Source organism: Dipodomys spectabilis, unplaced genomic scaffold (assembly GCF_019054845.1).
Source record: "Dipodomys spectabilis isolate Male_0828 unplaced genomic scaffold, ASM1905484v1 ptg000032l, whole genome shotgun sequence".
NCBI classification, from domain to species: Eukaryota; Metazoa; Chordata; class Mammalia; order Rodentia; family Heteromyidae; genus Dipodomys; species Dipodomys spectabilis.
The window spans coordinates 20,370,211-20,389,221 of record NW_024870709.1 but is presented as its reverse complement, the minus strand read 5'-3'; the positions used below and the strand labels follow the sequence as shown (position 1 = coordinate 20,389,221).

General features: G+C 35.9%; 1 pseudogene; it reads right to left on the bottom strand.

The window, feature by feature from the left end:
* Positions 1–3,099: 3,099 nt before the first annotated feature.
* Positions 3,100–7,355, bottom strand: LOC122105494 (annotated as a pseudogene).
* Positions 7,356–19,011: the final 11,656 nt, after the last annotated feature.

Here is a 19,011-nt window from a genome sequence, read left to right as displayed (position 1 = left end):
AGTCCTTATCTTGGGATTCATTTCACCTAACATCAACTTATCTGACCTTTTCTGCTTGTCTCAGACATATACTAGTTATTGCAAATAAGGGAAACCATGGGATCTATGTTTCTTTGGGCCTGACTTACTTCACTTAATATAATTTGTTCCAAGTCTTTCCATTTCCTAACAAATGGGGCAATGTCGTTCTTTCCGATGGAGGCATAATCTTTTTCAGCTTTCCTTTTTCTCTCAGATTTTAAGGATTCCTAGGCCCAATGATAAGGCTAGGCCTCAAGGGAAGGTGCGGATGGGCCATGAACGCTGGCTCCCTAGGGAGTTCTCTAGACACTCCACACTTGTTACTCTAATGTCATATGACAGTGGATGGTTCTCTTATTCTGGTTCCATTCTCACCAGTCAGAATTCTGACTCCAAAGATGTTTTCCCATTATTTGTACTATTCAAGGCATGGGAATTGCAAAGCTAACCAGTAAAGTCATCAGGAACTCCTATTTCCTTCCCATGTATTAAGTTAAACCTTTCTAATTTGCTAATATTGGAATCTTTGTTGCTTTTCCAACTTAGCTATATTAAGAATATGTACTAACAATATACACTTCCAACTGGTGGGACAAAGTATGAAGAAATGCAGTAGTTATACTCACTAGACACTGTGTTGAAAATGAACTATACAACTTGTATCGGAATGGGGTAGGGAAGGAAATAAATAGGAGTAAACAAGGGAAGAAATGACTGTTCAAAAAGAAATGTATTAAGTACCTGACTTGTGTAACTGTAAGCCCTCTGTACATCAATTTTACAATATAAATAAATAAACTGATTTTCCAATGTATGCTTCAAAAATCACATTTGCTTTTAAGAGTAAGACATTAAAGTTTCATAGGATGATGGAAAAACACAGAAAGATAAGGTGTCAAATGACCTAATTCTCTAATATTGGTCTGGATTGGAAGCAACTGGAAGGAAAATAACTTGGTGGTATCAAAAGCAGGACTGGAGCCTGGCTTCTAGATAGTTATTTTTTGGTTTTTGTTTCCTATGCTGAATTTACCAGGTTATCAAACACACAGCTAAGGGGAAAATAAGAAGCAAATATTTTGGTAGTTTAGGCTATTATTATTATAAGGATTGTGAAAGACATTCTGTTTAAAACTATTCTGGTTATTCTAGGTAAATATGTCTTTATTAGAGAAAAATTTCAAAACTGTACAAACATATAAAACACAATTAATGTTATCTATAATTCTATCCACACAGAAAAAAATCAATATTGACATTTGGCAAATTTACTTCCAGAATTTTTTTTTTTATTTTGGACAGTCCTGGGACCTGAACTCTGGACTTGGGCAATGCCTCTCAACTCTTCAGCCCAAGGCTAATGCTCTACCATTTGAGCCACAGCACCATCTCTGTTTTGTTCTGCTTATGTGGTACTGATTGAGCCCAGGGCCTCTTGCATGCAAGGCAAGCACTCTACCACTGAGCCACCTTCCCAGTCCTGCTGGGAATACTTTTTAGGCAGAATGGTGTATTCTGTTCTTTTCCAAGTAGCTGAATGGTAGCCATCAAGGAGGAAACAGACTCATGGGGGTTAAGAACAAAAACTCAGAAATAAAACCCTGCTCTGTTTATATGGACTACATGACTTTAGCATCTTTCCTACTTAGATGATCAAATGGTACTTTTGGGTGGGGCGACGGTCTGTTCTGCTGACTGAACTCAGGGCCTGGATGCTCTCCCTGAGCCATTTGGTGTTTGGCCACTTCGATTGAGCTAGTGCTCTACCACTTTGAGGCATAGTTCCGCTTCCAGATTTTGATTGTTAATTGGAGATAAGAGTCTCACAGGAACTTTTCCACCCAGTCTGGCTTCAATCCAAAATCCTCAGCTCTCAGCTGAGGATTATAGGAGTTCACCACCAATACCCAGCTCAAATGATAATTCTTAACAAAATTGTGAATATTAAATGGAATTGATATTTAGAAAAGCTTATAAATGTGTCTAGAGTATGTGTATGCATGCTAGAGTATGTGTTGATTAGTACGGTAGAACTGTTTATAAAGTAACTGAATATTTAGTAAATAATTATGAAGTTAACACATGTGTGCATGAATTGTAAATTACTAATAGACACTTTATGCTTTGCTTATTTTTCTGAATATTTTATTTTTAGTATTTTCCTATATTAAAAAAAAATGTTATTTTCTTAATTGCTCCCTACCTAGTGAATCATTCCTGTCCAGACATACACTGCTATTTCCTTTGGATATGCATGGCTAATGTCTTAACAAAGTCTTTGGGTTTACTGCCTAAACAAGGAACTTGCTTTTGGTCATTCTGCAACCACTAACCCCAGCCCAATTTTTTTTTTGCCCTACCCTTAATTTTCCTCTATAGCACTTAACCACCTTCTAATAAACTTTATTAGGTAATTATCAGTTTATGATATTTCTATTTACTTACATCCTTCCCTGATGGACTATAAACTTTATAAAAGCAGGAAATTGCTTCATTCATGTTTTCTCCAAACCAGTTTCAGAACAGATGCTCAGTATATTTGCTAAATTGAAAGGAATTCCTTCTTACTTTTGCTACTATAAATAGTTTTTTGTGCTATTTCTATAAGTTAATTCTCTCACATCCATTCCTTTCAGACTTCTTAAAGTGAAGTTTAAGTCAGGTTTAGAGAATGTCTTTAAGGTCACAATTTTTTTCAATTAATAACTTCCTTATTTTAGAAAAGCAAGTCAAATTAATATTCATATAAACACTGACCTTACAAAGTCCAGAGAAAAGGTGAAGAGGAAACAACCTACATATTCCTGCTATTCTATTGTCTCACCCAACAATACCATAATGCTTTGTCCCATTGTCACTACTGACCTGATAAACCACAGAAAAAAGTATTCTCTGGAAGATGCACTGCTCCTCTTTGAGACTACAGGGGAAAGGAGCCAGGTGTAGGATAGGTTGTTTTATTCTTTTAGCAGATAATCTCAGTCATTACTGATACTGCTGTACTACTAATTTAAAAAAAAGAATATGTCCTCCTCGCTTAAAAAAAAAATCCAAGAATGAAATAGTTGAGATTTTAACTCAGGTATCTCCAAATACATTAGTAGCTTTCTCTTGACCTTTCTGTGTGTTATTTCTTGGTTGTTTTTGGATCAATCCCATTCTCTGTTTATGAGTTTGTATGTGTGTAAGCTCTTTGGTTGGGACAGATTTCTTCAGAGCCAAATCCGGGGATCCACATGTTCCTCTGGCACTTTAGATGCAGCTGGACATATTTTACCTCAGGGTGTGGGATTTGTAATGCTGTGAAAATTGGCAGGGTGCTGTTACCACAATCTGGATAAAATCATCACCAATCCACAGCAGCGCCTCCTCCACATCTTCACTGCTCATTACGATCCACTTCCCTTACTAAACCTTGTGATATCTTCCTCTGTTCAACCTGATTGCTTTCAGGGCTAAGATGATTAGCTGTCCCGTGAGTGCCTGGTAGTTTACCATGGAGCCATGGAGCCTTGTGGAGGGGTGCTGGCTGGACCCTGTTTTATGGATGAGAAATTGGAAAGGTTGATTAGGGATGACTGTCAAGCCCTGGATCTCAGCTCAAAAAGTTTACCAAGATCTTATTTCTGTTTTGGAGCTGTGAGGACCAAGGCCAAACAAAAGCAGCAACATCTCCTCGTGTTACAGCAGGTTTTTACTATTTACTGAGTTTTCTTAGTTTTGTTGTTGTTGTTGTTGTTGTTCTTGTTGAGATGATAAATTAACTAATTGTATGATGGGAGGAGGAGTCCAGCAACAAGACCTCATCCTTGTTTTGGCTGCTATTCCTAACACTGAGCCATCACCATCCCAATGAGGCCCTGTTCATCTGGCTAATCCATGCCCTAGATAGTAAATGACAAAAAAAAAAAAATAGAGGATGAGCAGCTGTGTGCTGAAAGATGATGTATCACGTACATTTCCCTCCATTGGATTTCTGTAATTTCAAAACCTCCAATCATTGCAAGGACACCTCCTCTCCCCCCTCCACCAAAGCAGCTATTTCTTCAGCACTTCTTTGGATCAGCCTACATTTATCCTTTTTTAGGTTCTAAATCTGCATTTTTAAAACTTAATTAAAAATAAGAATCTGAGTTCACAATGCTCATTAAATATCAGAATATGCTTTCTATACCTAGATCTGAAATGCTCCACCATCATAAATGTTCTTATCTGAACATAGTTGCATTTTCCTCTCTCACAATTTTCTGTTCTGTTCAGAACATAACACAATATTCTGAGCAGAGATTTGCTATCACCTTTCTCATTTTAGATAGCAGTCTTCTGTCCATTAGCTTTATTGTCCGGCTCAACACCTTGTTGGTTCATTAAGTTTCTTACTGAATACATCTCCCATTTGGCTGTTTGTGCTGACACCCAGCCCTCTCTTCCCTATATTTGTGTCCTTCTGTTTGAAGTCAGGTTCAAGGTCTTATATAGTGTTAGTGCTCATAGGAAAGAGCCTACTTTATGCCCCCAAAGAACCATTTATTCATCTCTCAATGGTTTTTCCAACCCCATTGTAATTTCATGCTTGTAAGAAGCATTGTTCAAAAAGAAAATGAAGTATGGTATATTTTATGTGGGGTGCATGCCACACACAATCAGCAAGGGATTTTTCAGCATTTTCTGTAGTAAAATTCTAAGCCAATTTTAAAGGATGCTGACTGTGGAAAACTGACACAAGAAATAAGTCAGCAAAAGAACTTAAAACACAAAGGACAATGGAAGTAGTGGGCACAAAAACAGTAGTATAAGGTAGTTTATAAATTTGGGGAAATTAGACTGTCATCTTCAAAAACTCATCAGTTAGATTTTCATCTTACACCCATTTCATACAGCCATTTTGTGTTTAATTCTCATGTAAATATTTTAAGCCCTCCGAATATATACTTAACATTACTTGGGTGGTGCTACTTGGAGAATTTAAATACCTTTAGTTCTATTTTGGACTGAGAGAGAGGCATTCTAATATCTCAGGGGAGTGAATGTGGATAACATTCAGGTCTAGGTGTTCTTATATTCTTACTTCTTCCTTCTATTACTTGACATACCCATTTTTAGGATGGAAAACTAGAGTAGGCATTTAATGAAAAGGGGTAATGTTTGGCTTGGTTCCCTCTTTTTAAGAAAGAATACATGTGTTTCATGATGTTCATATTTGGAACATTTGTGAAATGATTTAAGATTTTTTTCAGCTGGGTACCAGTGGCTCATGCCTGTAATCCTAGCTACTCAGGAGGCTGAGATCTGAGGATCGAGGTTCAAAGCCAGCCCAGGCAGGAAAGTCCGTGAAACTCTTATCTCCAATAAACCACCAGAAAACCGGAAGTGGCACTGTAGCTCAAGTGGTAGAGCGCTAGCCTTGATCTGAAGAGCTGAGGAACAGTGCTCAGGCCCAGTGTTTAAGCCCCACGACCAACAAAATTTTTTTAAAAAAAGATTTTTTCATAGTATTTTTAATGATAATTCTTTGTTTTTCTCTTATTTTTCAATGTCATTCATATATTTTTATTTATTCATTCATTCATTTATTCATGCATTTATTTATTTATTTATTTTGCCAGTCCTGGGCTTGAACTCTGGGCTGTCTCTGAGTTCCTTTTTCTCAAGGCTAGTGCTCTTCTTTGAGCCACAACACCATTTCTGGCTTTTCTGCGATTACTTGGAGATAAGCGTCTCATGGACTTTCCTGCCTGAGCTGGCTTCATACTGCAATCCTCAAATCTCAGCTTCCTGAGCAGCTAGGATCACAGGCATGAGCCACTGGTACCCAGCTAATAATGTCATTCTTAATGTCTTCCTATCATCTAAGCTTTCTATTCTTGAGTCCTATCAAGAAGCAGCTAGCTTTCTAGATAGTTAATCAAAAATTTATCATGGGCTAAGGACCATTATTTTAGGAATCTTAAGGGATTGTGGGGAAATTTGGATAATTCCTGAGATTTAGAGTGGCTAGTGTTATCATGTTATACTTTTAAAAATATTGAAAATAGTTTCAGTTTGCCAAGCTTCCCAAGTAATATGTTCAGAAGCAGCAAGTAGTAGAATTAGGGTTATATTGTATTGGTAAAAAAACAGTAATCAGAAATAAAATCTCTGTTCCAATTCTAGCTCTTCTACATTCTAGACATGTGAACTAACTTCTTTCTATCCTTGTTCTCACTTCTGTGTAATGAGGTGTGACTACCACCTCATCAGCGAATTTTACATGTGATAATATACTCAAGACTATTTAGTAAGGATAGACTAGATAATTTATAATTCTTATTTTAATATCTAAATTGGTCAGTGGCTAAAATAGCATGTCAGAAACACAGAGAAAGTAGCTACTTATGTCCAAAAACAGTTCTAAAGGGTTGTAGTACTTATATTGATTTTCCACTTAGAGTTATAGACCACTCTTTGCAAGTTTCTCCTAGGACCAAAATAAATGAATTAAAGTATTCATCATACCATAAGACTGGATGGTCCACAGACTTCCTGCAAAGGTCTAGTCATTGAAGACTTGGCTAGTTTTTAAGTATTAAACACCCATGTCCTTGCTACCATACTGCATATAGTACCTATAACTATGCATCATGTATACACAGTGCTGTACAGTTACATGTACCATATATAGTCCATAGTTACAGGTACCATATTGTGTGGCTTGGGTGACATACTGTGACTTTCTACATCTGTAGATATACACAGATCCATTTATCTGTACAGATATCTATACAATTTATCTGTATAGTCATATATAACATATCTATAGATATAGTCAATCTATCTATCCGTCTATTTATCCATCTATCTATCTATCTTAAATCTGGTTTAAAGGTGAATACAAAAGGCCAACAACAGTTTCCCAAATGAACAATTTCAACCATATCTTGTTCTTTGTTTAATAATTATGTTTTTCAATATTATAAATCATAAGCCCACTAAGCACAGTTCATAATTTGATGCCAGTCTTCTCTCCGGAGTCATTACTCAGGTTCTCAGCTTTGAAAAGGAATAGTGACATTTCTGCTTAAAAAAGAACTCATTTTAATTTTAATTTTTACCCACAGTGTGTGCATTTTAAATCAGGCAACTTAGGCTGTGGACTGCTTGCCTCTGCCCTTCTCAGGTCCAGGAAAGCCAGAGCAGGGACAAGTGTGGGGTCTGAGAACACTTGTCCAGCCCCTGAGAGCCAGAAGTAACACAAAATAGGCAGAGAGGTGTCTATGAGCAATATAAATTGTTGACAGGTATCACAGCATTCTTACCATCTCTTTTTTTCTTTTGGCAATTTTAGCTTTTCTCATAGTCAATAATTCACTTCTCAACTTAGAGGAGAAAAAACAGAAAGAGACAATGTTTATTCTCCCCATACACTTAGCTTTGGTTTGCCAAGCTGATTTCTGAATGTGCAAATACTTTATCCATGGAGATGCAAAAGACTGGCTTCTTGGTTTGTTAAAGATAGGAATTAAGCCAGAACGTGCTCAGAGTAGGGAGCCAGAGAAGCAAGGAAGGTATAGTTCTACTTACATAGCTGCTTAAACTTATTCAGCTAAAATCCTGACAGAATTACTAGGCACTTTGTAATTGCTGGTCTCAAAGTAAAGTTGCATTGTTAGGGGCAAAAGAAGGGAAGAAAGTAAGAGAGAAAGAGTAAAGATATTCCACAGTTGGCAACCTTTTTTTTTTAAATCTCAAGGTAACTCACCACTAATGCAGCCTGCCAGGATAATGCATGATTCCCCAGAAACCACAGGGATTTGCTTAGCAGTATCAGGCTTAATGTGAGACACTTAGGAGTCATTAAGCATGTGATATATTTTAATCTGGCAGTGCTAGAGATTTATGACAGTGCTAAGGGTTGAGAGACATTACCCTTAGAAAGAAGAAAGTAAATATTCATATGGTAGAGAGGCAATATAAGAATACTTTGCACATTTCCTGAAATAAGACATATTTGTACATTAAATTTGGAAAAGTGCAAGTATCGATAAGCTTTTTTCTATAGAGACCACACAAGTAAATCTGGAATTTCTGGTGCATTCATTTTCCCTCTAGGCTACATATGAAACAGAATAAAAAGTCCCCAAATACATTAAGTGGGAAATAAATACTTAACAGACAGAATACCAGGATCTCAGGATCAGTGCCTCCCATGACTGTCTTCTGAAATTCAAAATCTTTATTAAGGGTTATTATCTTGAAATGGATGAAATCTGTTAACAATGACTTTAAGAAAAAATCCAAATGTATACCTTGATGGAGGGTTATTGCTGTATTTGCAAATGAGCAGAGGGCTACCTGTGTTGGAAGTGAGTCTGAAAAGCACAGTTATATCAGAAGATTAAGGCAAGCACCTTTTCTTACTATTGTTTTTAGATGAAGTTTACTGAATTCTGTATTCATGTATTCACACAGACACTATTCACTCAACAAGCATTTATTGTACATGGACTATGTTCCAACATCATGTTTAGGTGCCAAATATCAAAGAAAAGCATACCAACTTTCTGTTTTAAGGAGATCACTATCTATCCTATAGATTTCACCCCAAACTAATAAAATTCTGAAAGTTTTGGAGATTAGGAAAGATTACGAACTAGGTTTAAACCCAGGACCTTGTCTTATGCTCACTTAGCTTGCTTGGTCTGCTGGTTTTTTACCACTTGATCCATGGCTTCTGCTCAGCTTTTGGAAATGGAATCTCAAAGACTTTTCTGCCCAGGTTGGCTTTGAATTGTGATGCTCTGGATTTCAGCCTACTGTGTAGCTAGGATTACAGGCAGGGGTTTCCTTTGCTTGGCCTTTTGAGTCCTTGAGGGTAAACTTCGGCAACACAGTCATCATAATTGAATCTACGAAGTTACCAACTCCAATCTGTTGCTGTTATTGTTATTGCGAAGTGTGGTATGACTACTTCCTTTTAATCTTATCCAATCTTAACAGACTAGTGTAGACCTGCTCAGTATCTGCTTTGTGAATAAGGCTTATTGCTATAATGCCCAGCCCAAGTTTCAATAACACCTCAGTGCTTTTTCTTTTCCATTTCTAGGTGATCTTGTTCCTACTCATTGTTTAAAATATCTCATTTTCTCATATTCTCTCTCTCTCTCTCTCCCAGGCTGATACTTCAATCAGGTATCTCCAATTGTCCAGTTATCCAGTTGCATGGGAAAGTTTCACTAATGATCCTACCAATGCAAAGTCAATATACCTAAATACAACTATTTTTCTCCACCAAGTGGCTCAGTTGTCCTCTTTCTTTTTCCCACCATGACTACAGGTTCCCTCTATTTTACCCAAATTTTTTTGGATGGATGTAACCAGAAATGAGTTTATTTTTAAAGAATTTAAGAGTAATATGATAAATATACCATATAGTATTTTTTAACATTTAAGAGAATTCCAGCCTCATCCAAATTGGTCCCTTTGATTAATCTAGAAAACGATATGAGAGCTGGTGGCATATTTAGAAATATGCTAAGGAGTTAAGCCAGATAAATAGGTAAATCTGGGATAGAAGGTTGAAGCAAATACTTTTTTTCACTATAAATATACTCCTAATTAGGAAACAACAAATATAATTATTTACACAGTAAACAAAAACACAAATAACTTCTTAGTTTAGGCATGTTTTTGCTACTTATATATCCACCAGATTCCTGACATATTATCAAAAATAATGATAAAGGTTTTAAGATTGTTTGAGTTTGGAATATGAGTTAATGAATATCCTACTTTAAAAAACTGTGAATAATTATGAGCACCACAGTAAAAACAACCTCCCCCCCGCAAAAAAAATCCACCAGGTACTAGTGACTCATGCCTGTGAGATACTCAGGAGGCTGAGATCAGAAGATTGTGGTTCAAACTCAGTCCAGGCATGAAACTCTTACCTCCATTTAACCACTTGAAAACCGGAATTGGATCTATGGTTCAAAGGGCTAGGGAACTAGCCTGGAGCAAAAAGAGCTCAAGGACAGCACCAAATCCTTAAGTTTAAGCTCCACGACTGACAAAAAACAAAACAAACCGAAAAAACACCTTTTCATCAAAATCAATAATTTTTCGAGACATGGGCTGACCATTTTATGCATACAACAACAATGGAAAAAATGTGCAAACCAGGAAGTCAATGCTCTTTTTCTGCATATAGAATATCTATAATGTACCATCTTTTTTTCTTATATTACCTACCCTTCAAACTCAGTCATTTTCTCTCTGCTTTTTTCATTTGTTTCTTCTTCTTCTTTTGTTCTATATTTAGTTTATCTTCAAACCTACTAATTCTTCTTTTCTGTCTGGGAGTCTTATTGCTGACACAACTCAGACCCTATGTGTGATAGTGTGAACATGGTTTGTAACCTGAAGTTCATGAGCTAGTGACTGGATTTTTATTGTTGCAGTAATAAAAAGTTGAGGAAACTTTAGTAAGTGAGTTTAGTGGCAAAGAATGAGGACATGAGGACATTTTCCTTAGAGAAATGCTGACCTTGCAGAACAAGTTAGTTCCAATGAGAGTGAATGAATAGTTATGAAAAAACAACACTGATTCCCGAATCTGTTAGGCTTCCTTGTCTTGCTATGTAATCTCTTTCCTACTTTTATATAACAGGTACCATGCTGAGCATTTTGGATGCATGAAAGTAGAGAATCTTTCATGTAGAGGGAAGAAACATGAGTTTAGAGAGGTTATATTACTTTCCTAAGTTTGCAACACCAGGAAGTAATAGACATAGAATTTTATACCCAGATTTACTAACACAGTTCATTTCCTTAACAACTCCTAGTTAAAGAAGTTGAACTTTCCACTCTGATCTACAGCTTTAGGTAATGATCTGAATATCAAATTCCTCTAATTTCATTAGACTATAGGTTTTCATCAGACTCAGTTCTTTTGAGACCACTTTATTTTATTGATATTCAAAAATTATTTAATTAGACTTTTATAAAACCTCTCTTATAGAAAATAAGTCAATGAAGAGTCCAGAGAATTTAAACATTTATAAGAAAACACTTATCCTTATATTTCCTGAACATTTCTTTTTTGGGGGGGGTGGGGAAGGGGGTCCAGTCATGAGGCCTGAACTCTGGGTCTGGGTGCTGTCCCTCAGCTCTTCAGCTCAAGGCTAGTGCTCTACCACTTGAGCCACAGCCCCACTTCCAGCTTTTTTCTTTTTGCTTATATGGTGCTGAGGAATCGAACCCAGGGCCTCATGCATGCAAGGCAAGCACTCTAACACAGAGACACCTTCCGAGCCCCCATTTCTTGAACATTTCTAGGAGTACAAACACCACAAATATCAGAAAGATAAAACCCAGATTTGACATTTTTAAGGGAAAACATCTGTTAATTATATGACTACATAATATTTCTAGAAAAAAATGCAAAGACATTTTATATGACTATTTCAGATAAGACTGTATTTGCGGGAGTTTCCTAGTTCCATATGATTAGTAAAAAAAACCTAAACTTAATCTGTCTACTTCTGAAATCAATTATAATAACAGATGTATTGATTATCTTCTTACTATTGATTAAGTAATGTGCTAAGCACACAAAAGCACTAATTTGGTTAACTGTCACAAAAAAGTAAAACAGTATTATTGTATTTCTTTTAATTACTCTTATTCTAATTTTGATCATTAGTTTTATTACTGTTATCGTAATTCTGCTAATGAGCCAATTCAAATACAGAAAGGCTGAATAACTTTCATGACATCACACAACTAAGAAAGTGGGGAAAAATTCAAACATTGGAAATTTGCTTCTATTGTTTTACATTAACCAGGACCTCATCTACAACCTGAGATCTGTAGTAAAGAGAGGGATTTAAAAGAGAAATTTAGAAGTTATACTTTTAAAAAATGGTATAGAAGCTATGTGGAAAATAGGGTAGGTAAAAGGAGAGAAACATTTTTTTTTAACTTTGAAATTCATTGCCTTAACAAAGACTATTCATCTTTACTATCAGTTATCCCAGCTGGGATCTTTCCAAAAACTCTATAAAGAATAATATCAAGTTGAAGTCATTAGGGAGTCCTTGCAGTACCTTTTGAGTTGTTGATTACAAAGAGACACTTATATTTCAAATCTCAAGAAGATAAGTGGGAAAGTGGCTCTTTTGTAATTTGAAAGGTATTTGTTTTTTGCTGTGAATAGCTCTTTCCTTCCTTCCTTCCTTCCTTTCTTTCTCTTTCTTTCTTTCTTTCTTTCTTTCTTTCTTTCTTTCTTTCTTTCTTTCTTTCTTTCTTTCTTTCTTTCTTTCTTTCTTTCTTTCTTTCTTTCTTTCTTTCTTTCTTTCTTTTTGGGGGGGTTCAGTCATGGGGCCTGAACTCTGGGCCTGGGCACTGTCCCTCAGCTCTTCAGCTCAAGACTAGTGCTCTACCACTTGAGCCACAGCGCCACTTCTGGCTTTTTTTCTTTTTCTTATATGGTGCTGAGGAATCGAACCCAGGGCCTCATGCATTCAAGGCAAGCACTCTACCACTGAGCCACAGCCCCTGAATAGCTCCTTTCTACAGAGGCATACTTCAGGAACATGGACTGGAGAAACAAAAGCATTCTCCTGATATGTTGAGTTCTGTTCACACCCCATTTCTCCCTGTCTGCGCTATGGACCACTTGTAGGATGACCATGAGGTCCAGATCATCTAGCTATGTAGTTTTTATGGGTGTAATTATTAATAGTGATCTGTCTATTCTAAAAAATATCCTTTTGTAGATTATATGATCAGTCTTTTTATAGAAAGGGGAAAAATGGCTCTGGCCAAAAAATGAAAGTGTTTATGGGGAAGAACGGTGTATCAAAAATGACTTATGCTTTTATTCAAATTGTGACTGCCATGCGCTTCTCCTCTTCCTGGAATTTGCTCTGGGACTTCCTTATTAGAGAAAAATCTCATGTTCTCCTATTCAAAAATGAAACTAGTACAATGTTCATGCTCAATGGAACAAAGCTCAAGCACTTTAGGAGCTTTCCTGTAATTCTCACCTAACTAGGCTTCCAATGAGAATTTACACTTAAATAACAATTTAAGGTATTTTAAGTTAAAAATGCATTCATTAGTGTTAGTACAGTTTTCATAGCCTGACTGGTCACCAAAGATTTTAAACATTAAGATATTTCTGTTATCACATTAAAATCCAAGTCATTTTTAAATTCATATTTTCTTTTTTTATTGTTGTGAAAATACTGTACAGAGGAGTTACAATTACATGGGCAAGATGACTAAATTCTCTGTTTTACATTTCTAAGCAGCAGAGAATTGAAAGTTTTTCTCATTTAAATAAGAAAAATGGTGGAAGGAGTGAGAAATCATACAATGAAGGAAGGCACACCCAGAAAAGCTAGAAAAACATTTCCTTCAATTAATAGTTCAATATATATTTATTTTCTGTAGAAATAATGTAACTCCCTGTAATCTTAGCTACTCAGGAGAAGATTGGGAAAACTGGTTCAAGGAAAGTCCTAGGAAAAAGTTATCAGGACTCTATCTCATGGTGGTGCCAGGTGAAGTAGAGGATGAGGTCTGGGCAAAAATGAGATTATGTTAAAGGGATTCTGGGAGTGGGAAAGATTAGGCATCCTAAGTTTAGAAAGCTTGAGACCTTTGTCACTCATTAAATTAAAAAGCAGTAGCAATTCCAGATATTACCAATGATATTCATGTACAAGTGACTAATAATGAATAGAATTCATGTTACATATTCATATGTTTATGAAGAATGAGGGGTTTTTTTGGCTGGGAATGTGGCTTAGTGGTAGAGTGCTTGCCTAGTATGCATGAAGCCCTAGGTTTGATTCCTCATTACCATGTAAACAGAAAAAGCCAGGAGTGGAGCTGCAGCTCAAGGGATAGAGTGGTAGCCTTGAGCAAAAGAAACTCAGGGACAGTGCCCAGGCCTTGATTTCAAGCTCTTTTTTGCCTTGACTGGCAAAAAAAAAAAAGAGAGAGAGAGAGAGAGATTTTTCTATAGTTCCTGCAAATGCTACTTTAATAATCTGGGTCTTTTTTCTCCCTGTGCTTGATGTGCTAAAGTTCAACTTGTTTTTTCTACTTTAAGACATTCTTACTTGATTTTTTTGCCCGTGGCTAATCCTTATAGTTTGAAAAATCCACCAGAAGACAATTATGGATATATCCATTGGCATTCCATCCTTATTATTGATCCTATTTCAGTTTGAAATTTTTCTTTTTTTTTCAAATTTTTCTGAAGCTTTATTAGTTCCAACCATATGAGGGAAAAGGAAAATCTATGACTTAATAAAACAGTGGTGCTTCACAGTATTTTTCAAGAAAGATATTGACATGGCAACAAATACTATGCATTAAAATGTGAAAATCAGCAACATACCTTTTGAATCTTTTTTCCATCTGTACAAGAAAATGTTCAGAAAAAAAGGTAGACCTGAACCAGTTATATGTTGAAGTAGAAATGGGGGATTTCATGTGGAATATTACAATAGCCTAGCTCATGGCAAGCACTTAAGAAATGTTTAGCTCTAGTACGGTTATCACATGTAAACTCAGTTTGAAATTTTTCTACACTGTATGCATGTCTAAGCATGCCCGTAATACAATGGGTTTTGTACTTAATATAATCTCTCAGACAAATGCATATGATTTTTAAAGTGGTATATTCTGTTAATTGATTATGGTAAATACATATATACATATATGTATATGTATACCACTGTCCTAGACATACCTATATTATTGACACAAAGGAGTATCAAAACAAACGCCACTACACTTTAACATATCTTCATCACCTTGCAAAAAATAGCATCAGGTCTCTAGTAAAATCATAGCTATTATAAATGGGGATATATTCCACATTATTTAAAGAGCATCCACACCAGTCAACTGGAGCATGTGAATGATTGTGATAATTAAAATAATTAAGAATTGTTCAAATTTTCATGAAGAAAGGAATGTTTGTGTGTGTGCATGCATTCACATGTGCCATGTAAGAGAGAGAAGGGGAGAGAGAAGAGGGAGAAAGATGGAAAATAGAGGGAGAGAGGAAGAAACAGAAGGATGAAAAAGATCTTCACATTTGTTTTTGTTTTTTTTTTTTTTTTTGAGTCCGGTCGTGGGGCTTGAACTCTGGGCCTGGGCGCTGCCCCTCAGCTCTTCAGCTCAAGGCTAGCACTCTACCACTCAAGCCACAGCGCCACTTCCGGCTTTTTTCTTTTTGCTTATGTGGTGCTGAGGAATCGAACCCAGGGCCTCCGGCTTGCAAGGCAAGCACTCTACCACTGAGCCACCTTCCCAGCCCAGATCTTCACATTTCAAAGAAGAGAGAGCCTAGTATACAATGCTAAGGCATGACTATCATCCTCTAGATATATTCAAAGTCACTAGAGAATTTTAAGCAGATTTCTTAGCTTTCTGTTACCATATAACAAGAACCTTAGATAATCAACTTATGAAAAGAATAGGAAAATTTTTGGCCACATTTTCAGATTGATTGTACAGAACCATTGCTTACAGACCTCTGGAGGGGTGAGAGGTAGCCCATCACAGTTTTGTTAAAGGTTTTGTTAAAAAACCTTTGCTTCAAGAGACCCTTTCAAAGGCTCCCAATGGCCTACCAGCTCCCACGAGGCTCCACCTCTACAAGGTTTTGTCATACTTGGAGGAAGTACCACTATCTGGGAATGAAGGCTTTAATACAATGGCCTTTGGAAACACTGCAGAATGACAGTATAAGATTTCATTGTAGGAAGAAGACTTTGGCAACAATAATATTCAGCACAGATTGTGAAGTATGACATGGGAAGTAGGGAGGTGAGTGGGAAATGAAAACTTAACAGCCCAGGAGATCTTGCAGAAAGGTCCACATAACAATGTAGCTCTAGAAAATGCTAACTTCTAGGAATGCCCAAGAGTAGATTTTTTTTGAACATATGGAGACAAAAATCATTGGGAGAAAGCAATGAAAGAACAGGGGATGGAATATTGAATATGTTTTCCACAGAGCTGATTTCAGCCTGGAGGGTGATAGGATTTTGGATGGAAATGATAGGAACTAGCACTGAAGCCCTCAAGTGTTCACAGTGGATCTGACAAGATACCTAAGAACTTCAACATTGTTGAGAGTTGTAACATGCTTCTTGACAGTGTACTTTTCATGACTTATTAGGTGACCTTTGCTCTTAAAATATGTTTGACATTATATTAACTCCGTATAGGCCTTGCTCCAAAGTGGCATCACAGATTAGATCTCCAACTAATGCTGCTTCAATAATCACCTTTCCTGTATCAAGTTCCTTATGTAACTCAGTACTATAAGACAGAAGAAGGAACTATTAACTGTACATAGCCAGTTCAACGATGTAGCTCAAAGTAACACATCACAGCATAGAAAGCTACAGCTTCATATGGAGGAAGTTACAGATATTAACTGTACCAGAATATATGACAAAGTATTATTTGTTTTACAACATTGGGTCTAGCTATGTTGCTCATTATGGTTCTGAACTCTAAACCCAAGTGATCCTCCTAGCTTAGCTTCCCCAAAAGCTCAAACAATAGGTGCAGACGACAAAACTCAGTTGATAAAGAAATATTTTATTGAAGACCATAGGTAGTTAGAATTACTACATATATTTCTGCTGTATTTATGAAACATATTTGTGAAGGTCAGTACTTGCAGTTACTTTATTATCAATTCAACAGAAAGACCTACTGTTTGAATAGGGTATAGCTATAGTCATTCTGGCTACTCATGGTTAAATACATCACATAGAACTAATAGCACCATATTCCTTTTTTTCCTTCGGAGCCCTTCAGTCCTCTAATTTCTTTGTGCTTCACTTCCATGTGCCATTTTGTTTGCATAACAACTGAATAAACTTTTTAACAATAATCATAAACAAATGTGAGGACAAACTACCTTTTTCATCATACTTGATCCCCCTGAACTATCTCTATTCTTGAAATTATCTGCAATTTTTGTTTTAGAAGCTGGGAACTAAGACCTTTATTTCTCAATAGACTATTTTTGGTCATTGTTGATCCTGCTAGGTGGTATATTACTCATATTTAGAAGTAAGATGCAGTGGAAAATTCCTTTGAATAAGCCATAGAAGCTTAACTGAGTCATGACAGATGTCATTATATAACTTCTAGCCAGGCAGTCCTTTCTTTAAGGCAGCCCATCTTTCATAGGGCTTCAGATCACTATGTGGTCTTACATTATGAAGTAAATTCCTCCATTTGTAAAAGTTGCCGAGAGGAATAAAGTTAATATTTGAATTATCAAATTAAATTTTGAAGAGGTACATGATCTACTAAGATTTAATCCTCGTTATATTTAGTAAAAACCTATTTTTGGAAAGAGAAAAAAACTGCACAGAATTACAGGTCCAATTTAAATGTCCAGTTTAAATGTTTGTTTACTCTAATACTAATTACTCTCTAATGTGACTCCCAAATCATTTCTGAAAGTTTAAATTTTATTTTAAATGCCACACATTAAATAGAAACTGCTCTGCCAATACATAACTTCTAATTCTCTCCACTGATTTTGCAGCCTGAAGCCATTCTAAATTCTGACAGACAAATGCTGTTAAGAGTTTTGAGCACAGGCAGAATTGCCATCATACATTAGTTAACTTGTGAACATTCATATTGCTGATGCCCAGAGGAGTTGGGTGCTATAGCTTCAATATCAACTTGGAAAGTAATCTCAGTAATGGTCTTCATCCTTACTTCCCACCTCAATGTAGCAATAGGGCAGGGAAAGAGAAATTATAAACCATACAAATGGTTGAAAATAAATTGTGTTACCTGCTCTATTTGTCCCCAAAGCAAAATTTACCTAAAATATAATACAAGTATTCCTATTCAATTACATCAAAGGACTTCTTGGCATTTAATAAAATTGCTGCTATTGGTTTCACTTTTCTCTTTGTATTCCAGATGAGCTACACTGGTTTATGCAGATTTACTGATGTTTCTCTCTTAGGCATGAAGCCTACTTGGATAAAGGCCTATTAGGTTTGTGATCACTTATTCATGTAGCAAGCATTCAGGCAGCTATTATTTTATATATACCTACATTGTATAAAATGTTATTTTCCACACTACTAAGGAAGCAATATTTAACCCTAAGTCTAAGGCAACATGGGTACAGGTAATAGGATAAAAAAAAAATCACAGGTATTTTCTGTGATTCCAGATCACAGAAAATATCTTATGCTTTAATAATTCAGTACAAAACATTTAAATGCATTACATTTATTCATAGTTAGTTTCTGAAATTATTGACTGTTCTGTGTGTTGATGGCAGAGAGAAGTTAATGCATTGGTAATACATAAATTCAATTTTTTCATAACTTCAATTTTTATAAAGCTATTTTGAAAGTAACTCAGAGACAGAGAAAATAATACAATTACTCCTTGCTTTCAGTTGACATCCCAAGGCTGCTCCAATTTCCATTCTTTAGTTCAGTACCTGCAAAGGAAATTAAGTAAGAAATATTCCATGAAAGATTTTTTTAGTATTACAATCACAAGATGAACTTCTTTAGAACATGTCCCAAAAATACTTAGAAGACCTTTTCTTCCTCGTGTTGATAAATCCTTCCATGCTCTAGGAATAGAAAATTACATGAAAATAAAAAAGTGAACAATGATGAACAATGGTAAAGCCAGACGGTAGTTCCTAGAGGAGGGGCTGATCAGTCAAACCAGTTTTAATCTTGACTCCATTCTTCATTTAGAAGTATATCCTTGGCATCAAACAGGACTGAACTTTTGTTTCCTATTTCACAAAAGATGTTACAAATTCACAACCAAAATTTTAAAGATCAAACAAAACAACATGAGAAGGTTTAATGAACTATTTATTGCTCAACAATGTTTGGTTTCATTAAAATTATTTTTAATAATAAAAATAATGTATGAATGAAATGTATTATATACATATATATTTAAAGTAATCAC